This window comes from Protopterus annectens, chromosome 6.part0 (assembly GCF_019279795.1).
Source record: "Protopterus annectens isolate FY-2018-M chromosome 6.part0, PAN1.0, whole genome shotgun sequence".
Lineage (NCBI taxonomy): Eukaryota > Metazoa > Chordata > Ceratodontiformes > Protopteridae > Protopterus > Protopterus annectens.
The window spans coordinates 401560182-401585305 of record NC_056737.1 but is presented as its reverse complement, the minus strand read 5'-3'; the positions used below and the strand labels follow the sequence as shown (position 1 = coordinate 401585305).

At 38.3% G+C, this 25124-nt stretch overlaps 1 protein-coding gene across 2 annotated transcripts in view; it reads right to left on the bottom strand.

Annotated features, from left to right (window-relative positions):
* LOC122804338 (spectrin beta chain, erythrocytic-like) overlaps positions 1-25124 on the bottom strand; it is a 2132081-nt gene that overhangs the window by 826564 nt on the left and 1280393 nt on the right. The gene's annotated exons all lie outside the window — the stretch shown is intronic.

Below are 25124 nucleotides of genomic sequence, written 5' to 3'. Positions count from 1 at the left end.
CTGTCAGGTTCCAGATAAGTGCTGCTGTGAGAGTTTCATCATATCTCTCACTAATACCTAAAGAATCATTTCCGTGCTGGTTATAGAATGACATCGCATCTGGTCACCTGACTCTGCTACAATACATACCCAGAGCTTTGCTAAGATCTGTTACAGCATCTGAAAGCTAAAAAACAATTTCAAAAACTTCCACCCTTCCAGGGTAGCAATTAGTTCACCCCTAAGGACAATACAGTAAGATTCCTAGTCCTGGTTTTCCCAAACATTTTTGTCTCTGGCTGCAATCAGACCTGTAAGATAAAATCTTTATGGCCTAAACCAACACAATTTTCAACCTATTTCTCAAAATTAGTTGGACTGAGACTAACATCTTCCCTTCTTGAATTCTCTGTTAAAACATGTACATTTAATCAGTTATAATAATACTGTCTCTGAGATACATGCACATCTCTTTTCTGTCCAGCAGGGCCCACTGTTGATGCATTTTTAGCACAAACAACTTTAAAGATACATTTTTAACACAGATATCTCTACAAATCAGTGTGATAGTCAAATGACATAAAATACTTTACAAAAACATCAGCTAGCTATGCTGGCATATGTTACACATGCACTGCCTTACTCTCCGTGGCACACATGGCACTACCTCATATCATCACAATATGAAATAAATATTTCAATGCCAACATTATTTTACACTTTTTCCAGGCTCCATACAATATCTGCAAGCTTCCAAAACACTAAATCTGAAGATACTGTTGTATCCAGTAAGTGAGCTCACACAAGTTATTGTACCTTTCAGTCAGTCATGCTTCGTAAGACAACCATTTTCATGAAAACCTAAAAACACATACACACAAAAAATCTAAATGCTGAATGAAGTGTGGGGGCAAGTCCCCTTATTTAACCTATTGTGAGGTCACACAATATCGGGGTAGATAAAGTAATTTTGTGGAAGTGGTCTTTCTCTCATATGTTATTCACTGAAACAGCAGGTAACAATTTCACATCCTCAAGACAGGTCGCAGATTTCATCTGTGTGTGCTTTCTCAATGTAACACCTGAGGTAAAAGCTCTAAAGACTGCAACCACATCATCAAAAGCACATTTTACTATATACACTGCTATTATTTCTGATCTATTCTCAGTAGTTGAACAGGTAAGTGCAAAGGGCTGTCAGTTCTATTCCCACACCAGGTAGATAGATTACTTTTTTAATGACACTGCAGTGCAGCATAATGGGGGTTTGCACTACTGAGTGTACCATCTTTAGATGAGATGTTAAACTGTGGCCCCATTTGCATAAGTTGATGGTAGCTCAGGTGGATGTAAAAGATCCCATGACAGTTATCAAAAAGAGAAGGTTTTAATTTAGTTATATATATATATATATATATATATATATATATATATATATATATATATACACACATCTTAAAACAACCCACCCTTTCAATTTTATTTATATCTCTGCAATACTTACATTTACAATATCTACCATATATTTAATATTGTAGTTCTTCAATGTCACAAACTTAACATCTTTCATTCTGTCCCCATCCTTTTCTCCACAGCTATCTTTTTATTTCAACCAATGCATCTTCATTACTATTGTCCTCATACAGCAATTCATCACATCTTTTCCATAACACCCATACCGTTACCATTAATACCCAACCCATGTGTCAAGTTTACATTCTTTTGATTTTCATAGTTACCATACAATGTTATACCCATGTTTATATTTCAAAAAACCTTCACACTCATACGCATTTTTTTCAACTGTCTTCATTCTTTTTACAGTCAAAAACAAAATCTTGTTGTTTCTTTTTCATTATAATCTTTACATTACCCCTCTTGCACTGCTTTATATTTCATACTATATTTTACAGGCAATATATCTAATAATGATATCCACCAAAAACTGCCAGCCTCATAAAAATCTTCAAATCTTTCCTTTCTGTTTTTATGTTGTTTAATCTTATCTTTATGCTATTTCCATGGCTATATTAAATATTTTCCTTTATCATGTTATATCACTCTTCCTGTTTTTTTAACTTCATCAGTCTTAACTTTCCATAATTTCATCTTTTAATCATATTGTTTATTTTCAGTCAACTCCTTTTTATTTTTTTTCCCTTTTCATTTTTCCATTTCTCTCCATATTTCACATACAGTACTTACCCTATCAAGCCACCCTCCTTCTCCTTCAAATTTTCATACCCCCAAAAGATATATAGATGCCAAGTATATAACTGGAAAATTGTCTTCTTTCTTATTACATACAGTTCCATGACTAACTAGATTGAGTCTTGATCCCCAAATAAAACTGAAAAAAATGTCTTAATTATTTTCCCATTTTTTCAGGAAACATATATAAACTCCCCAAACATCCTAATGCTCCTCAATATATATTTAACACATGTACACTCTTTCTAAATAATAAATAGAAAGTTTTCCACCAACTAACTGATTTCTTTACTCTATCCAGAATTTTTCTCCATTGTTCATTTTTTCACTTTCACCAAACCAGATTCCTAATATATTTAATTTCTAGGAAAATATATTCCAGTTACTATTTTGATTTCACCAAACCTTTTACGTTTTGACCTATTAAACTTTAATCCATCTTCGTTTAACCCCTTTCCATCCTTGTCAAAGTTTTCCTCATCCATACTATATTTTTGTTACAATAATAAAAGCATCTGTGTATGAAAGATATACAGGTACTATTTCATTTCTTTTGAGGGCAGCACAGTGACACAGTGGATAGTGTTTTCACCTCACAGCAAGAGGTTGCCCAGTTTGTTTCTTTCTTGGGGTGCCTTATATGTGGAGTATGCATGTCCTTCCTGTGTTCGCCTGGGTTTCTTACTGGTGCTCCAGCTTCCCCCACATTCCAAATATATGCAGTAGGTGGACTGAACACTCTAAACTGGTCACAGGTATGAGTGTGTGTGCGAGTGTGGGGTGTGGAAGAACTACCACAGCAGGACTAGCTACCCAGCAGTATTAACCTTGGTTCTAGACGATTGTCACTGATGAAGTGACACCCTGACCCCATGTGCAAAAATGGGAAAAAGTGGTTGTGGATGGATGGATTATACTTCTTTCCATTTCCAATACTGCATCTCTCATTTCACCAATACTTGTTTATATTATTGTGTTCATTACTAGCACAAATAAACACACTCAAACACTCCTATTTTACTCCTTTTTAATTTTAATTTTCTTTCCTAACCAGCCATTTATGATATCGTACACCCAAGACATCTCAAAATATTTCTTTAATACTTTTATTACTTTTTTAAAACCAGTCAGTGAGTTGCTAGGTGCAGGCAAATCAGTGCATGCCATCCACCTCCACTTGGCAAAGGCCTTTGATACTGTCCCACATTCTTGAATCACTCGCCAAACTGACCGTATTAAAAACTAGGCTTCATGCAACAATTAGGATAGCAAACTGGTTAACAGACGGAATCCATTCTCCTAGTGTATGTGGTACACTTTCCTCAGAAAGATTTGTCACTAGGATTCCCAAGATGTCAGTTGATTGAGAAGCATGCTAAACAAAGCTCTCCCACTGTGAAAACAGAGAAAGTTTTAGAAAGTAAAAGTTATATATCAACAAGAATTTCAACTTTTGGCTAGCAGATACATTGTTTGAACTCAGCAAAGATAAAATCTTGGAAAAATAAAAAGTCAACTAGAAAAAGAAAAGCAAAATTTATGGAAGAGAAGACTCTTAAAACTGCTCTACAGATATAATGGTTAAAAGAATGGCGAAGGTGATGCCAAAATTGATAGACATGAATCAATGTGGTTTTCTAGAGGGGAGGAAACATTTGACAACATTAACAGAACATTGATAATCCAGAGGGAAGCTGAATTTAAGAGAATATCATTGTTGTTGGTAGGTCTTGATGCAGAGAAGCATTTGACAGAGTAAGCTGGGGGTTTATGAGCATGGGCAAGGGAAGCATTTGTATTCCCTGATAAAATTATAAGGTTGATTAGGAGGATATATTAGGGATCGGAGACGAAAATTAAAGTGGGCGGGTTTCTCTCTGATAATTTCTGTTTGAGCAGGGGAACCAGACAAGGATGTCCTCTTTCCTCTTTGTTATTTGCATTATATTTAGAACCACTGGCAAAGAAAATAAGAGACTCAGACATTCAAGGATATAATTGGTATGGTAGTCAACGAAAGCTGACTATTTGCAGATGATATTTTTTTACACCTGATAAAACCACAAAAGGACATTTCAGTGCTGTGGAACATTTTCAGACAGTTTAATATCTTTTCTGGATACAAAATTAATGAAGCTAAAATAAAAGCCAATAGCTATAAATTATGTACCCACATGTGACTTGGTTCAGCAATATCCATATTTATGGGGGGCATGATAAAATTAATTACTTAGGAGTATGGATTAAAAAGGATTCTGGTGTGGCAGCTAAGGATATGTGGGAAGATACTAATCAAAATATAATGCAAAAACTGGGAAATTGGAAGCTCTGTTATATGGATGTGGATAGCAAGATACAAGCAGTTAAAATGTTTTCAATCCCTTTAGTTTTATACACAGGTCAGGCATATTTTTATCAACCAGAGGAGAAGTTGTGGATAGCAATTAATAAACTTCTGAAGGCTTTTATCTGGGAGAGGAAGACAGCAACAGTCAAGTGCAATAAGCTAATTGTTCCAATTGAACAAGGTGGTTTGGGATTACCCGATTTGAATGGGGTTTTTCAGAGCTACAAAGTTAATATTCCTATACATAGAACAAGCAGAAACCTATAATTCAAAGTGGAAGCTCAAGAAACAAAGAGACTGGGATTTTGGACGTAGATCCTCAAGCAGAATAACAATAAACATACACAATATTATATTCATAAAGTAGAAGAAAGTATTATAAGAACTAAACCAACACAGGAATGGAGGAAGGAAATTCTGCCAACAGGGATGACTGCAACTAGGGATACATAGGAGATTCTGCTGATAGGAATGACTGCAATTAGGGATACATAAGAGATTCTGCTGACAGGGATGGACTGCAATTAGGGATACATACAATAGGCAAGAGGGGGCTGAAATTTATGGGCAAAAGTGGCAAAAGAACCAAGGTAAATGGAGAAAATAATTAGACAGGGAAAGGTGACAGAATGGGAAGAGGCCAAGAATGTATTTGCACTGCAAGCTACAGACTGCCTTCCCTATCAAGGACTGATATCAATGTATAGGCAAAGAGAAGGAAATAGGTGAATCCTAAGTGAAAAACGAGCAGTGGTATAGCTTTTAGTAGAATCTAGAACAGAAGCTCCTGTTAAAAAAAGGAATAGTTAGTACAGCATATGAAATATTGTATAATAACATGGATGGTGCAGTGGTGCAGCAGTTTGTGTTGTCACCTCACAGCAAGAGGTTCTCTGGTTCGATTCTCGGCTGGGGTGCCTTCTGTGTGGAGTCCGCATGTCATCCCTGCATTCATGTGGGTTTCCTCCCAGTGCTCTGGTTTCCTCCCAAGTTACAAAAACATGTGTCTGGAGCATTTCTCCCTGAGCCTCTGCTGAAAATTGGCTCGTTCCAAGTCAGACTTTCCCAGTAAACAAACGTTAAATAAATAAATAAAAAATAAATAAAATAACTAAGAATCAATCAGAGGAGGTTAGAAATTATTGGGAAGAGAGATCAGATAAGCAATTCACAAAGAAACAATGGGGGGTATGTATGTCTCCGAAATATGCAACAAAGTCTAGAAGATTTAGGATCTTTGCTTGGAAGTGGTTGCATAGGTATGTTTACACCCTAAGTAGACTCCAAAGAATTTTTCCACAGGTAGACAGCAAATGCTGGAGGTGTGATGGGGAAGAAAGAGGGGACTGGGAACATATTTTCTGGGAGTGTAATAAGCTGGCAGACTTTAAAGATTCCCTGCAGACTGTTCTGTCAGAGATACTGGGTAAGCAAATTGATGCAACTAAGCAAATGATTTTTGAGCTATGATACAGAATCAGAATTGTCTAGATATAGTAAGGCCTTGCTGGATCTAATTATAGGGGCTGCCAAAAAAGCAGAAATCAAAGTCTAAACCACTATATTCACTACTAGAAGTAGCGAATAAAGTAACAAAGATAAAACAACTGGAATTAGGATTTTTAGAAAAGGATAGAAACAAATTACATAGAAAAAAACGGGAATTGTGAGAACAATACACGCAGAGGAAGAATGAGATTTAAAAGAAGGCAGGATCTGAATGAGGTATGTAATGCTTGACTGACAATGACTGGACAGATAAGTGATGTATAATGTTTGGAACTAAAATGATGTCAATATGGTTTGTGATATATAACATTTCAACTAAAATTATGTCAGTATGTTTGTTTTCATTTATATAAATGTATAAATGCCTATTTCATATGTGAAAATTTAATGAAGATGTTTGGTGTTTAAAAAAAAAAGCTCATATATGTATTAAAAAAAAAAAAAAAAAAAAAGACTACAGGAAACAAGCCTATATGCAACATTAATGAGGGATGCCTTCCAGTAAAGTACAAGAAAATATATCAGATGCACTTACAACATTATTTAAAGCATATGGGACTTAAAAACCTATATAAGAACAAATGAAAATGGTTAGAAAATAAAAGTAGTATTAAAAATTGATCTGATGAACGCATTTATATCACGCTATCGAAAGATGAAAATAGCGAACGCTATTTCATCAAATCTAAAATATCTACACCACATAATATCGAAAATTCAGAACAGCAAATTTTTTCCTTGGGAAAAAATTTGCTGTTCCGAAACACATAACACACAACACAAGCACACCTAAAAAACATTAATCCACACACATAAACTTCTAATCCTACAAATAACCCTACACTAAACTACACATACACTACTATCTATCCAGTTACCTTAACCCAAACCCTAACACTAAGGTGCGTCACTATCGCACACTCATCTAACCCGCGCCCTAACCCTAACTCACTTAACCCGCCCCTAACCCTAATTAACCTAACCCGCGCCCTAACCCTAACTCACCTAACCCGTGCCCTAACTCTAACTCACCTAACCCGCGCCCTAATCCTAACAACCACACAATCGCACACTTACCTGAACCCGACCCGTAAATTTCCACCACAGCGCTGAAAACAGCGAAGCCACAGAACCGGCCAACCAAATTCTTTCCCTAGGAAAGAATTTGGTGTTCTGCAGCTTCGCTATTTTTAGCGTTTGCTCAAAACGGGTCAATATTAGAACATTCGAAGTTTTAAAACTTCGATGTTCTGATATAGACCCTGATGAACTGCTATAACAGAAATCAGAAATAGAAATTAAGGAAGACAGAACATCAGCAGGAAACCTGAGGTTAATAGAAATCAGAAATAGAAATTAAGGAAGACAGAACATCAGCAGGAAACCAGATGTTTTCTGCAGTACCAGAAAAGTTGGAGGAAGTGGACTGTATTAACCTTATGAAGGTACAAATACATAACTGAACTGCTGTTAATTTTCTGTATCACATTTAGGCTCATAATTTAGCCTGCATATAGAATATGAGACCCCCATTGGTTACAGTACAGTGATATTAACAGAAGGAAATGTTTCTGATAAAACTATGGCAAAAAAAGAAAAGTGTCAAAAATACAGTTATTTACACAATGGGCAAACTGAACAACAATACCCCGACTGGAGAACAAGCGTTCTCCAGCAGGGTATTAATGTACAAGTAATGCCCGCTGAGAAGATGTGTCCGCCGCTTCACAGCTGCTTTTCATGCCACCGTGGAGCTTAGACTGAAGAAACAGAATGGCTGCCATTATTTTATGCTCACTAAGCAGCGTTTTTGTTGTTTACCGAGTGTAAAATAGAAAAAAAAGTAAATGCAGCGTGTGTGAGAGTGTATACATGTATATAAGTAAGAGATAAAGAGAGCGATTTTGTGTGTGTGTGTGTGTGTGTGTGTGTGTGTGTGTGTGTGTGTGTGTGTGTGTGTGTGTGTGTGTGTGAATGGGTAAATGAAAGCAGAGAGACTGTGTGTGTGTGTGTGTGTGTGTGTGTGTGTGAGAGAGAGAGAGAGAAGGATGGAGAGAGTGAGAGAGAATGCGACAGTGATGTGTAAGTGAATGCATGTATGTAAGCAGAGGAGACTGCCTGTGAGACAGATCAAGAGAGAGTGAGGCTGAATGTGTGTATGAAAGCAGTTGAAGACTGACAGACTGAGAAAGAGGGTGAGACAGATCTTGTGTGAGTGAATGTGTATGAAATCAGAGGAGATTGTGTGTGTGCATGTATGTGTGTGAAAGCAGAATAGACTGTGCGTATATGTGAATGGGAGAGAGAATGGGCCGTATGTAAAACTGTTGTGTTTCACTTACTTATTTTTTTTAAATACTATACTATTTTTTTATAAATATTTGATATAAAATGCTTTCTCCAACACCATTAACATATACTACAGCAAGTTTGGAAGAGTAGATGGAGGGACTATTTTACATTAAAAATTTATACAAAAAATAATATAGTCCTTGAAAAAATAATTAAGTAAAACACAACAATTTTACAGCAAGTCCATTTTCTAAGCACAATAATGCCCTCCAGGGTGTGTGTTCATGTGTAATTAATGCCCTTCCAGGAGTGTAGAGGCCCTCTGCCTCCAGCATCCGGCCTCACAACACCCCTGGGTGAGCATTAATTACACATTAACGGACACCCTGTCAGGCATTATTGCTTGCGTAAGTTCTTACCATAACAGTAGATGTTCTACTTCTCACAGCTACAGTATTCTTTACTCTTGGGATATCCATCTTTTGGCAGCTGAATGTCAGGTCAGCAGACTAAAGCCTTAACAACTTCCAAATGCTGTACTTCATGTATGTCCAACGTGCACTGTGTAAGGTACATATGTGATGTACGAGTGCCCAATCCTCAGAACGGAAGTGCCACAAAAGAACTAGAGCAACCACAGAGAAAAGCAGTAACATGTATGGAGAAGAACAGAAAGAGGAAAAAGAAGGGGAGGAGGAAGAGAGCCTTCCAAATACCCATGAAGAATGGCACTGGGCAAACCTGCCCTGGCCATAGAAAAGACATCCAACTTGTGATGTTTGGCGGATGTGTAAACAGAAGACCAAGTTTTGAAGATGGATCTAATAGCCAGACCCTTGAAAAAAGCACCAAAAGAGGCCAGTGCTCTAGAAGAATGAGCAAGAACAGAAGAGGAAAGATGTTTGCCATGAAAAGAATAGAAAAATTAAATGGGCTTAGAAATTCAGGCAGAGATGGTTTGTTTAGGTACCAGCAACACCAACTTCCTGGCATGAAAGGAAATAAATAGCTGCTCAGATTTCCCAATATGTTTCTTCTTGTCCAAATAATATTGGAGCTGTCTATGTAAATCCAAGTTGTGAAGAATCCTCTCACTAGGATGCTGTGGTGAAGGAGAAAAAGGAGGAACATAAATGGACTGATTCAAGGACAAATCATTAACTAACTTGGATGTAAAACAAGGCCTGATTGCTTAAAGTTCAGAGACCCTCTTGGGCAGAAGTACAATGTTGGAATGAAGAAGAAACTGCAGTCACAAAAGGGGGCTTTGTTAATTTCTCAAGAACAAAATTAAGGTCCCAAGAAGGTGGAATAGACTTTCTTTGAGGCCCAGCCTGAAGGATGCCTTTTAAAAATAGTTTGATTTCAAAACTAGAAGCCAAATGTGAACTCAGAGGCAGATAAGTGGAAATTGCTGACAAATTAAATTTTACAGATGACTTTGCCAAAACAGAATTAAGGAATTCACACAAATAAGAAAGGACTGCAGGAAACCCAACAGAAAAAAAAAGTCTAGGTCATACTTGAGACACAAAATAAGAAATCTCTTCCATTTAGTCACACATTATTGTCTATTAGTTAGTTTTCTGGCTTCCTGCAAAAAAACAAAACAAAACACAAAGCACGTCCTCAGAAATTTGATGCCTAAAAGGATTCAAAACCCTATCACCCAAAGTATGAACTGAAGTGCGGACATTTGAGTGTGAATGAGAGATCCCTTGTCTTGTCTGAGAAGATCCATCCTGTGAGGCAACTTGTGATGCTGGGCCAAAGGGAAGTCAACAGAATGATTATGGCTGTGACCTACATGATCTTTGCAGGACCTTTGGTAGTACAGGAAAAGGGGGATAGGCATACTGAACATACCTCTCAACCTGGAAACATCAAAAAATCTGGACAAGGCCCATGAAAAATAGGTATAAATCTGTACGCTGATTAATGTAAAATTTGCATACATAATTAACTCCACCCACTCAAATGGAATTGTGGGATACCAACTTTCAAGTGCAAATTGAAGAACAGACCATCAAAATATAGCACCAGAGTCCCCCTGCAGCCATTCCAAAGTCCCACTACCTGGCTATTTCGCCCCATTGACCATATACACTAATGTATGCATACTGCTTTACTTCTACAATGATTATTTTGATTTTATTTTTACATTATATAGCACAATGCACAAACACTAAGCGATATCTGCTAAACAAAGCAACACTATCTAACAATGAAAACAGACCTGGGATTAAAACTTCTCTGCCCTTGAAACTCACATTTATTAAAACAGCAGTGAAACCCTCACATTCATTGAAACAGCATTGAAACCCACACCACATCCAAAGAAAATGCATCTGGCCAGTGGTGGATAAAGATCAACTTTGGGCTGTTTTCAAATCATAGGCCCCTGGCTTGCACACAAAACAAGAAACATACACGCTTTATTTGATACATCTTCCTGACTTTATTAAATTATATTCCTTGTATAATACAGCACACTTGTTAGACTTAAGTTAGAGCGCACTTTAAAATTTATTGTTTGAACATTTTTCCAGTAGGCAATGAAACAAAATGCATGAATCAATAACGCCAAAAATGCCCAATTCGGAACATTTCCATACTTCCACACACACACACACAATATATATATATATATATATATATATATATATATATATATATATATATAGGGGGACAAAAGGTCAAAAACCAGGGACACATTTTAAACATTGCTTGTATAATTTTGGAAAGTTGCTAGAATAAAATGTTGTCTTACCACCATGCATTTCGTTGCCAAGTCTTGAACCCAGGACCCTGTGCATTACAGTCAGAGCAACATACCACTATGCCAAATCAGCAGTTTCTAGAAAGACAGGAAGACTGAAACTTAAATGGCCATCTTTTACTGAATTCAGTTCTCACTTCTCACCATAGCTCTCAACGTCTTAGCACAGAAAACCTGATCAAAGCCAATAATGGGGGTAAACAGACCCCAAATAGGGACAAATTTCATATACAGACCTTATAAACTTAGAAAATTGCTAGAATAAAAGGTTTTCTGTTACCATTTATTTTCCGAAGAATATGAAGTCTGAAATTTAAATGCCTGTCATTATTTAGTGAAATCATTCCTTCAGTGAGTTGCCATTGCCACAAAAATCCTGACAACCACAGATTTAATGAGGAATAGAACAAAAATATGAGGCATAAATTCACAAGTGGTGCTGGCTAGGGACTTTAAGCTCTTTTTACCTGTACTCAAGGTACAGGGCTTGAGCCTGAGCACTTCTAGCCACCAGGAGTATTGAGTTGGGGCATTTTCACACACAGACACACACACACACACACACACACACACACACACACACACACACACACACACACACACACACAACAATTCCATTTCAAATACCTGAAAGCAGTTCTGTTATACTAAAGCTGTCTCGGCAAATACCAGCAGCAAATAAAGCAATTCCATTTCAAATACCTGAAAGCAGTTCCATTTCACTAAAGCAATCTTGGTAAATAAAGCAAATACCAGCAGAAAGATTGGCTCCAAAGCTTACATACTTCAGCTAGTTCAAAAACGTAACAGACGTTTTTGCGCTCACAGCTAAAAACTTAAGTTCAAAAGCAGAGATGTTTCCACACTCACAGCTTCAATTCTGACAGGCTGATGGAGATGACGTCATTGCGCACATGATATCAGCACCAAAGAGCGAAAAGAAAAAAAAAAAAAAATCGGGAATGAAGTGGTGCCACTCAGGAATTGAGGCACCCCATTATTTGGACCCCAAAACTCGGTAAAAACTGAGTAATTCCCTACAGTTGGGAGGTATGATACAGAACCATCCCCTTCCTACAAAAAGACATGGTGTCCACTTTCCAAGTCAGAAGATTTGGTATTCTAGAACAGAAATTAGAAAGTTGTTTGTTCTAACAAGAGGCAAAATGATCTACTTGAGAAGTACCCCACTTTCGTACAATGTCCAGAAACACCTCCCTGTGAAGCATCCATTCGTAGAGATTTGTCCTGGACCTGTTCAAAGAGTATGCCACATGACTTGAGCTCAGAAGGAATGCAGACCTCCTGAAAAACCAAGTAGTGGAAGACTGCAAAATGCCAAGCCTGAAGAACCAGTCTGCAAAGAAGGTAAGAATCTGTGTCCCTTTGCTTCTTTATGTACCACATGACTGTGGTACTGTCTGTAAGATCCTTTAAACAACCTGGAACCCAAAGGAAGTGAAAAGCTTAGAGAGCTAGGAATAGACCCTTCATCTCCTTGACATTGATATGATCTGCCAGTCACTGATGGGACCAAAGACTCTGGACTTTTATGTTGTTAGAGAAGGCTCTCCAACTGTGATTGTATCTGTGTACAGCTCCTGAGTAAGGAGGGGAACCTGGAAAGACACACCTGCATTCAGGGAAATCTGGTGAATCCACCAGCACAGCTTGAGACTGAAAAAGGGCAAGAGAGGAACTAGATACTCCAGAGAGTGGCAGTACTGGAGCCAAACAGTCTTGAGATTCTATTGGAATTTTCTTGTAAGGTTTGACAAAGGGAATCATGGGAATAGTGGATGCCATGTACCCCACATCTCAGAGAAAATCCCTTGCAGGAAAGAATGGAAGAGGAAAATGAAACTAGAAGTAAGCAGTCAAACAGAAGACCTTGGAGGGTGGAAGGCAAGCCAACATTGGAGTGGTCTAAATTCTCAAATCTACAAACACTTGGTCCTGAGATGAAGTCAACACAGTTTTTTCAGACTGAGTGTGAATCCCACACTGTGCAGAAGAAGCATAGTAAAGTGTAGATCCTGAAGCAGGAGCTGCTGAGTGGGGGCTTGAATCAAAATGTCCTCCAAATAAGGGAATATTTGAATTCCCTTAAGTCTGCAGAAGGCTACCCAGGGGCCAAATCTGGTAAAGATCCTTGGAGCTGCAGAAAGACCAGAAGACAAAACAGAGAAATGATGAGAGAAACAGAGAAACTTAAAAAATTGCTGAAGAGAGGGTGAATAGCAATGTGGAGGTAAGTGCCCTTTAAATCCAGGGATACCAGATAAGCTTGAGGAAGCAACAGAGGGAAGTGTCTGAAGGGACAACATCCTGAAAGAATAAACATTGAGGAAAGGTGTTGAGAAAAGTATAGAATGGGCACCATCTTCCTGAGAACCAGAAACATCTCGGAATAAAAACTTGTTCCCTGCTGAGACAATGGGACAGGTTGGATAGTTTCCTCTACCACAAGATCCTGCAGAACTGAAGGAAAATGAGGATGCTGATGAGGAGGCTAAGGAATGTCTGAGAATGGAGGAAGGGACTTCCAAGCCATAAAATAACTATTATAGACAATACAAAGTACTTAAACATCTGTGGCTATCTCTTGCCAAACAGGAAAAGAGTCAACCTAAGGGACAGAGGAATATGGCCGAGGATCAGGAACAGCTGAATGTCGAACAGAACCAGATTTGTCACGAAAGAAGGCTCTTTTGACTCTTAGTACCCTGAGAAGGCTTGTCTGTAAAAACTCTCAACACCTTCTTGCCCCTAGAAGGCTATTTAGGCTGCCTGCAAACAAAAAAAGGCTTAGAAGGATAATTTCTCTGAAACCTGGGACAAAGAGAGACAAAGGTTTATTTTAAGACTTGCATAACTCTACCCTTACCTTGACAGGTTTTAAATAATTCAGGCAGAGTAATGTGACAGAAATTCTGGTTGTCTAAGGGAGAATCTGACAATTTGGCTTTGATGTCTTCATGCAGAGCATGGAGCCATAACCAAGAATATGGCATTAGCAGCATCACAGCTGCATTTAATACCATGGCAAGCCACTTGAGAAGCAGAGCACAAAAGAGAAATGGCAGAATTCTTACCTTGTGTCAGGCACATCAGCCAGAATGCCCCAAGTTGGGACAGAAGAGCCAGGACATCCCTAGGCATAGACATATGGGTCTGGTAATTAATAGATCATCCCAACATCCTGGTAATTAACAGCCCTGAAGACTAAGGTAGCAGAGGTATATACTTTTTTTTACCATGGCACAACTGTCCTTATCAAAAGGCAAAGCTTAAAAAATGACAGCAACTTGCATGGCTTATCAGTGGCTACAAAAACAGCAGGATTAGAGGAAGGACTTGTATAAAAACTGTTAAGTTGCAGGAACTTCATAGAACCTGCCTAGTTTCTTAGGAGGTTGAAAGTCAGGGGCCTAAGAAGTTACAAAGAAACTATCCAACAGGGCAGCCATTACTGGAGGGACTGTAGAAGGCTGAGGAGAATCTATTTGCAAGAGTTCATACTATCTTTTTTGATCATCAGAAGCCAGGAACAGTCCCACTTAAAGTGTTCCATCATACAAGCCACCAAATACCCAAAACACAATTTCTCCACAGGAGAGTCAAAACAAAGAAAACCCTCTTCCTCAGACTCTAGGGCAACAAGAGAGTGGATCTGAGAGGAGTAAGCCAATGACTCTTCATCAGAGGAATCAGACACCTCAGGGCATGTGGAAGCAGTAGAAGACCAAGGAACAGAAGTAGGAACAGATAATTCTTATATGGGGCTTAAGAGCCATATCAGCAATGAAAAGACACAGAGTAAAATCCTGCCATTCGTTGTTGGGATCCTTAGCCACAGGGCCACTTCTTAGTTTTTCTGCCTTTTTTTAAAGGAACATCAGCCTTAACAAATGTAGGAGATTCAGACCCTTGTATGGATTCAGTGTGGGTACCAGGCACCTCTTCCCTAACAAGAATTTGGAGAATTCCCCTAGGTCCTTTTTAAATAATCAGCTGTAGTTTCCCCTCCACATCTACATTGGATGTAGGCACAGCCTCAGTGGAGGTGCAACTAGGCAGCTCCACGTCGGTCTCTCAATAAGTCATGGCAGAGGGGGCTGACAGCATCACCGAATGGTCCTTGGATTCTTCATTCAACCCAAGGAATATGTTTGGTGGGGGCTGGACAGTAGCAGGATCAGTTCATGCCTTTTTTGGATTTGTTTTTAAGTGTTGGCTGAATGTCGGGGTGAGTGGATTCGACCATTGTACTCTGAACCAAAAAAGCTTCACCCATTGGTTCTCCAAGTAAATGGAAAGAAACTATGGAGTGTCTTAGGGACAAATGCCATACAAATCTCACACTGTGTATAGTCGTGGGTAGCCCCCAAACAAAAAAAGGTACTGTTCATGTCTGTCTTTATGGGGAATCTTTCTCCCACATTCACATTTTCCCTTCCTGGATGACATGCAAGCTTAAGGTAATAGGTGGAAAAAAAGAAAGGAAGAGATCTCCATGAGGCCCTTATCTGTAGAAGGCTCAGTAGCAGAAACAACTTGGTGAACAGCTTAAACACAGAGTTCAAGTGTAGTGTTCACACTGGCAGCAAAGAAATTCTGAGGATTTTGGTGCTCCTACATCACATATGTACCTTATGGTTTGCATGTACAACTTGCATCCAACATATGGCATCCAGAAGACGTAAAGGCCTTTCTATGCTGGCCATACATTCAGCTATCCTTTGCGGGATATCCCAGGAGTAAAGAATACTGCAACAGTGATAAGGAAGGACATCAGTGTTGATGTTAGTGTATTCATGAAAAAAATGATTATTCACTTTATACTAGACAAAAGCAGAGCAAATATATTCATGTCATTAAGAGTTGTTGTGAGACTGGGATGAGACAAACTGCAATACCCAGCAGTCTTTAGAATATTTGCCTGGTGGGTCTAAAATGTATATAAAGTCAGATCTGGCTTTGAAAGAAATAAGGTTCCTTCAACAGACCTCCAGTAAAGGTGAAGAGAACTTGGGGTCTGGACCGTGCAGAAGTAAGAGGGAGTCCAAAACAAACTGTGATAGTGAAACTGAGTGAAAAGAGAAGTCCAGGAACAGAACAGAAGCATTAGGAAAAGAGTGGAATCAAAACACACACTGGAATTGCAAAAAGGTGAGAAACAGGAAGACTAGCAGGTGAACTTGCTGAACCAGTGGCAGGTAGAAAAGGAAAATATTAGTCCCACTCAGAGTTGCTCAAACTAATCAAAAAGCTGAAACATTTGAGTTTCATTTTGTGACAGACTAGAGAAGCTGGGATTTGAACCAAACGTGGGTATGGTGAGAGACAGGACTGTGTAGAACGCTAATAATGAAGTGAATGTGGTTAACAATGTAGGAACAGCTGAGGGTAAATGTCAGCATGTGCTGTTTATTTTAAAATGTGTGGGAGCTAAAGCATATAAATCTTATGTTTGCTCATGCATGATCCAAATGGAAGGGAAAAAATGTAAGTAGAATAACTTTTTATGTATGCATATATTTTGTGCTAAGTGGTTTAACAATACTGTAAAATGCAATATAGTATTAGAAAGTATGTTTCTACATACAAAGGATAAAAGCATAAACACAAAATACATAGTGTACATGAAAATATAATTGTTCTTCTGAGTGGTAGCCGACTGATTAACAGTAAGTTACTTTTGAATTTTAATGGCTTACCACTTACATTGTTGCATTACAGTGTGACACACAAAACTTGGAAATAGAAAGTAAAGTTAAACAATGCTTTGATATGAAGCTGCAGGGGGCTGTACCACGAGGGTCCATGGAGCTGCTCATGTATAAAAGTTAATGACAGTTTCTTCTTGATATGCACAATGTATGTATATTGCAAGAATAATCTAAAAGAAAATACATTTAGTAAAGGGTAGTGTTTTTTCTTTGTTTCGGTAAGGTAAACATATTGAATAACGAAAGTAAAGTGAAGCTTCTAAGACTAATGGGGAGTTTCCATAATCACGTCTCAGAAGAGTGCAGGTGTCTGGCTTAAATAAGTAGAAAATGACAAAAGCTGAACTTAGGCATTCAGGATAAAGAAGATATCAATTAAGTAATATACGGAATGTGAATCTTTTAGAGGGATAGCAGTTTAGTCTTAGAAGTGCAATAAATGCAAGTTTTGAGAGAAATGTAGTTTAAAAAAGGGAGGGAAATGCAGGGCAAATAATGCTGAAACCAAATATTTATCTTGACAGAAGCTTTAACTACTGATTGTATTAAAGGATAAAGCCATAGTACTACTATTATTTCACAAGGCTTGTTGGGGAATTTTCTCAAACAGTTCATTTTAAGTATAATCAAACAGAGAAATCTTAGGATGGAACTCTCACAGACATATGGATGTTAAGAGGAAGAAGGCTAGTGAACACTTGGAAGGCACTACTTAACGTTTGGAAAGGGGGGGGTACCTACAAGGTAGAAGAAGGCTAGTGAACACTTGGAAGGCACTACTTAACGTTTGGAATGGGGGAGTACATACAACGTAGAAGAAAGCAGTGGAGGCAGCATTAACAAAAGTGGGCAATGATCCTACAAACCCTCCTCATATAGACCAAATCAATTCTAAATCCCAATTACAAAGTGGTTTCTGTCTATATTAGCTAACAGACTGGCAAAAAATGTTTACAAAGCTGATATATATATATATATATATATATATATATATATATATATATATATATATATATAAATCAGTGTGGTTTTGTGGAAGGGAGATAAACAACTGATAACATTAACAGAATGATGATGATTCCAAGGGATTCAGCAATATAAAAGAAAAAAAGATTGTTTCTGTTGATCCATTTTGATGCAGATAAAGCAATTGCTAGGGTTTGCTGGGAATCCACGCAGGGCAAAGTCAGAACTTGCATTCTCAGAGTTAATAAGAAGAATACCTAATGGATCACATGCAAAAATAAAGGTGGAAAGAGTCCTTTCTGACAATTTCTATTTGAACAGAGGGACTAGGCATGCATGTTCTCTTTCTCCTCTCGTTTCTTGTAAATTTAGAACCTTTAACTAAAGAGGATAAGGTTTTCGCAAATTTAGGGCTATAATAGGTATGGTAGCCAAAAACTACACAGTTTTGTTTGTGGATGACACCATCCTGCACTGGACAAATGCGGAATCTGACATTGAGGTCTTGTGGGATATTTTAAGACTAAATATTTTTAGTGTATGAAATAAATGAAGGTAAACTAAATGCTGTAACTAAAAGGATGATGCTCGAGTTGGTGTCCAAGTTTAGAACTGTAGAGAAATAGTAAAGCATTATTAAGTTCAATGTTATTAGGAACTAAATATACTTACCTTCTGGAGTCAGTCCTGCTGATTGCTTTTTATAACTGCATCTGTCTCAACCCACTCCATTCGCCCTGCGGGCTCACTCCACTCAGTTGTGGAACTCACAGTCATAAGGGAAGGTTGGACAACAGAGTCTGTGCAAGTCATCTGGAGAGGCAGTCAGCTTTGCAGGTGATGGTGGCTCAAAAAAGTAATGGGACTTGTTTAGACTGCACACTTGGACATTACAGGGGTCGCCACAGCGGAACTCCGGTCCACTAATGATTGGCAGTCGATTTTTATGGTGCCGAGTTGCCAGCCCGACGCCCAACCTTCAGCGAAGGCACGCCCATTCACGCATGTCTTTGGGAGGCCAATCGACAGCGGACAGGACATGCAGACTCCACACAGAAGGCACTCCAGCCAAGAATCGAACAGGAGAACCTCTAAGCAACACTATTTCTGAACATATGAAAAATAATTACCAGTGAAGGGAAAAAAGCATGTAGCAACAAGCAAGTAACAAAAAACAAGTAACAAAAACAAACAAACAAAAAAAATCCAACTGCCAAGACTGGGATAATCATTCCACCAAGTTTTACAAAAACAAGCACATACTAAAGATGTAATTTCAGTGCTGCAAAGGCTGCAGATCAGAGTGTGACTAGATCAACTAATCTAATAGCCTAAGGGTGGGGGAAGGGAAATACAAAAGAACAAATGGCAAACTCTTAGCAGTTCCTAATAATAACCATCCCACAGTGAAGTCTGTGACATCTTGCTATCAATATATTTGTCTCTGAATGATTAGTGTAATGTTTGAGCAAGCATACCTTGCTATGTGATAACTACTATTTCTCATATCTACCTTCTCTCTCTTGCCTCCTGCTCATCTTGTGCTTCCTGCACTAGTCTATAGGAACATAAAGGACCCTCTCCAATTATTGGTGGTTCACCTCACTGAATAACTACACTACAATTCCTCTCTCAAGGACACCAGTAAAAGTACTGTTGTGGAATAATTCCTGCCAGAAAGACTTTCTACTACTGTACCTATACTACAGGGTTAGAGAAAGTCCTGAGCTAGGACAGCCAGCAGCCTCTACCCCCCCCCCCCCCGCTGTACCTTCACACACTCTTTCCCCCATCCTCCATAGAAACTCCTTTTGTCTAGCAACCTTTTTCCTTGTTGTACTCTAACTCCCTCTCTTATCAGCCTTGCAATATCAGACCTGTTCACTAGGTGGCTTCCTTGTCCCAGCCATACTCTCTTTCGTATCTCTTATGCCCAGATACTTACATTAATTTCTCCTGTTGTCCCTTAACTGCTATTCAGTCCTCTCACTTTACCTTCTACTTCTACTGTCCACATCCACCTCTTCTAGGCTCATTTCTGACTATCCTTTTCCCACATTTGTCTTTTCCAACTTACCTTCTGGAGTCAGTCCTGCTGATTGTTTTTTATAACTGCATCTGTATCTGTCTCAACCCACTCCATTCGCCCTGCGGGCTCACTCCGCTTCCCCTACCTATCCCCAATTTCCACCCACCCCAGGGGTCCTACTCTTATACTTACTAAACCACACCTCTTCCTCTTCCAATTACTCTTAGAATTACTAGCCACACCTCTTCCTCTTCCCATTACTCTCTTGAACACTTTACCACAGTTCATCTTCTCTCATATCTACCTTCTCTTAACACTCCCTTCTATCTTACCACAACCTTTCACACTTCCCCATCCTCACCCTTTATACTTCCAAATTCTACCTACACACATCCAATAGTAAATTCGTACAATGTATAAACCACCCATCCCATTATATGTCCTACCTTTATTCACACTATTACTACTTCTTCCTCTACCCTTTGCCCACTTACTCACCTCCTATGAATACCCACTACATCCACACCATCACTATCCTAATAAGGAAACCAATGCTCTATCCCTACCACTCCTTTATAACCATGCTAATATAACATCTTCACCCAACTACCTACTTGCAAAGTATCATAGAATATTACATATTAAATATAACACTCTTAATCTCAGGAAAAATCTACTTCTATACAACAAATTCCCTAACCCAAGCTATATAGGATTACTACTCTCATTAAAAGATGGTGACATCCACCCTAACCCAGGCCCAAGAAAAACTCCTAGCACTCTCCATAGCCAAAATCACCTATTGATTCCCTTAGTAAACCATCCAACTCCCTCCAAGTAGCACATCTTAATATACATAGCATAAACAACAAAGTATCTCAACTCCAAGCTCTAGTAGAAGTCTATCCCTTTGATATCCTCTGCTTAACAGAAACATGGTTAAAACCTGCAACTAAAGACAATGACATCCTTCCACCTGTATATAGCATGTTAAGACTCGACCAAGTAGCCAAGAAGGGTGGTGGGGTAGCTATTCTATTTAAATCGCGCTTACACTTAACCACCTATGACTGTAAAATACCTCTTGATTCCAATGCAGAAATTCTCATGTCCAAACTTCATATTAACAATGCCAAATCCATCCATATCATCTGTATGTATCTTCCTCCTGGTAATAACATTCCCACCATGGGAAATATCCTTTGCAGGCTATCCCAACACCTGCCCCAAGAAACCATAATCCTAGGAGATATAAACACTGATTGGAACTGCTATTATAGCAACCTCCCTACAACCCACATTAACCTATATGGGTTTTCTCAAACCATTACATCCCCCACCAGGATCAACAAAGCTAACAAGAAAGCAAGCATATTAGACTGGATTCTCATAAACCATCACCCTCACAATATGATTCTGGAACCCTCCCTGATGATATAAGTGACCACTTGCTTACCTATATTATCAGGCATAAAACCCATACTTCCAATCCAACATCTGTCAGAAATATCAGATCCAAAAATAATTTTAACCCTGAGCTATTCGAAAAGGAACTAAGAGCTTGCAATTGGTCTCCCTTAAAACACCTCCCTTTAGAAGAAGCCATCAAATACTTTAACTCTAACTTCCTTGCCATTCTTAACCACCATGCTCCAACCAGATTAATTAGAATTAAAACTAAGTCTGCCCCATGGCTTTCAAAAGTAACCAAACACAAAATGCATCTTAGAAATAAATATTGGGCCAAATGGAGAATGACTAAAAACCCTGTTGACCAACAAACCTTTAGACAGTTAAGAAATGACACTAAGAAAACTATACTCTTTGATAAATTACTACTTACAATTTCAACAAAATAATCAAAACAATCTACAAAAAGTCTGGACTAGCATTAACCAATTACTCCACCCAGGTCAATCCACCACACCTAATCCTCAAAATACTGACCATAATAATCCCATAAATACAGGCAATACATTCAATACCTTATTTTCTAATGCTATCCAAACACTAGCTAGTCACCTATCACCTAATAGCTTCACTTTACCTTCCTATAACTCAACCTCACCCCCTCCTTTTCATTTTCAACCTGTCCCAACTACATATATTATAACCCTTATACAAAAACTAAAACCATGTTCTCCCTCAGCAGACCAACTACCTGCTGAATTTCTACAGCTATCAGCCAAAGCCATCGCATATCCCATTTCCATTCTGATCAATAGAACCATTACCGAAGGTCACATCCCTAGCTTATGGAAAGTCTCTCATATTATCCCCCTCCATAAAGGTGGACACTCCATTGAGCTCTCCAACTACCGCCCCATTGCCCTTCTTTTTCCTTTGGCAAAGATCATGGAGAAATGCATCCATAGGCAATTACTTGACCACTTAACTCAAAATAACTTACTTTCCAGCTGTCAACATGGTTTCAGACCCTCACACAACACTACCACTGTCCTCCTTTACAGATTGCATAAACAAAAACCGCAACCTTAATAACCTTTCCTCAGCACTGTTTATTGATCTGTCCAAAGCATTTGACATTGTTAATCATCAGCTTCTCATCAACATACTCAAATCCCTGTCATTAGATGGACCTTCCATAAAATGGTTCCAGTCCTACCTAGATAAAAGACAACAGGCAGTAATTTGGCATAAGATCTACCCTCCAACCGGACACCCTAGGTGTCCCTCAAGGGTCGATACTAGGACCTCTCCTCTTCTCCATATTTATTAATGACATTCATCTAGCCATCCACCAAGCCACATGCATACAATATGCTGATGATCCCACACTTATATGCTCAGCGAAATCCACATCTGAACTTCACTCTCTTACCCAGAAGGTATTTAACACAGTTGAGCAATGGTTCATACAGCGTTGCCTTCTTTTGAACCCCAAAAAATTAAACTCCTCCTCTTCAATCCTACTCATAAGTCCTTTCCTTTTGATTTCTCAGTTACATCCACCAATGGTACCATTATATCACCAGACCCAACCACCAAACTACTGGGTGTCACCTTTGATAACAATCTGAACTTTGACATCCATATCAACAATACTATAAAAACTGTCAACAAAAAACTTGGCTCTCTCTACAGGATTAAACCCTTCCTTTAACCCACAGCCAGAACAACCATAGCTCACACTCATCTAATCTCTACACTCCTCTATGCCTCACCCATTTTTACTAAGCTATCTAAAAATAACCTCAGCAAATTGGAAATGTCCTATAATAACATTGCCAGATTTGCAACAGGAAACCCTTACAGAACCCACCATTGCATAAATATAAAGCAGCTAGGATGGCTGGAACTACAAAACCTGATTAAATTCCATCAACTAACAATTGCCCATAAAACTCTTTATAAACCTTCCAGTACTCCTATTTTATCTACCCTCATCACCCCATATACAAATCTGAACTCCTTACGTTCCTCACAAAAACATATTTTACACACCTCTAAACCTAACAACAAGGCTGGGGATTCTCTCTTCTCCAATGCTGTCGGAAAAACCTGGAATCTTCTCCCCAGTGACCTTTCCTCTCTTCCCTCTTTATCACTCTTCAAAAACAGACTAAAACTTTACCTTAGAGCACACTGGTTGTGCCCCTGTACTAAACCTGACTAGGCATCTATCCATCTGTTTAAACTTAGCTCTGCCTATCCCAGACATCTCATGAACTGTTATATATTCCTTTTTGACTATAAATACAGACTCCCTCCAAAACTACACTGTGCCCAACCACTGTAAATACTTTCTACTGAGGAATTTATTTATTTTAATACAATTAACCTGTCTTCTCTTTTGACTTTATTTCTTCTTCTTTTTATGTATTATACCTGTATAATGTATTGTATATGCATTCTTGCACTAAGTATTTCTTTTTTGTCCTCACAGAATTTTCTGTTGTAACCTGGAATATGCATTGTATATAATGAATGTTGCTATTTAGTCATTTTTTTTGCTAAGTTTTTCATGTATCTGTCTTGGAGCTTATCTCCCCGGGCCTCTACTGAAAATGGACATATATCCAGTTAGACTAGCCCGGTCAGCAAATGTAAAATAAAATGAAATAAAATAAAATAAATAAACAAAAAAGCAATTACACAAAAGTGGAAAGCAAAAATTAAGCCAGCTGTTAAAGTACTCAATGTTGTATAGGAAATAAAAGATCTACAGTGGGAATTGTTAAAAGACAGATGATATCATTTTCATAACAATAAATTGTTCATTTAGGAACAACATATATAAAATAATACTAAAATTCATGACTACAATAAGTAGGTTGGTAGGAAGTGAAAAGTGTATTAGTATGTTCTAATGCCCAAGAATAAAATAATACAGCTATCATAGAAAATGTATGTCTAATGCAAGTATATGATAAAGAAAAGTGTTACTGTGATCTTTTCATATTGTTAATGACATATGACGTTCATGTTAGATATTAACAATGTGATGACTAAAGTTGTTTACAAAAAAAAAACAAGGAGGAAAAAGACTCACCATCAGTGATGTCCTGCTCTGGGATAATTACTCTTTGGCTTAAACTTTACTGATGTCAAGGCTGTCTTTGTGGGTCTCTGGCTGACCAACTTTGCTGATGACTGAAAACTGTGAACTGTCATTAGCACTCTAAATGACAACCACATCCTCCTAGATGGTCTAAGCTGTACAATTTCATGGTGCATGGACAATGGATTAAATAAAGCCAGTGCAAAAATATATCATTCTACACGATGTGGAGAAAATAACACTTCAGCAACTACCAAACAAATGACACTCCCTCAAAACTGATACTGTCATTATAAACCTGGGTACACAGATGGAAAATTAACTCTTATTTGACCACCATGGATTCTGTAATTAGAAAATCTTTACTTAGTTCAGTTAGTTCCTAAAGCAATATCCCCCAGGTCCAAGGAAATTGCAGTTCTCCATTTATCCATAAATGAAAATAATTCCTCCTTTGGCATGAAATTATCCAAGCATATGAGTGAACTAGAAAAAAAACATTTCCTTATACAAAGGAATGGCAAGTACGAGCTCCCTAAGCTGCACTAAACATCTAAATATTGTATTTCTACATTCTCTTATCAGATTCTCCATTGTGATCTGTGCTTGGCGAAAATACTCTGAGCTGCATCACCTCTATATGTTTACAAACCTGCAAACACAACACATACTCATTCTAGGGATGTAAATCTACACCCCTAATGTAAACTGGACCTTGTGATAAGAGAGGTATCTCTCCTGAAGGGTCTATTACCTTC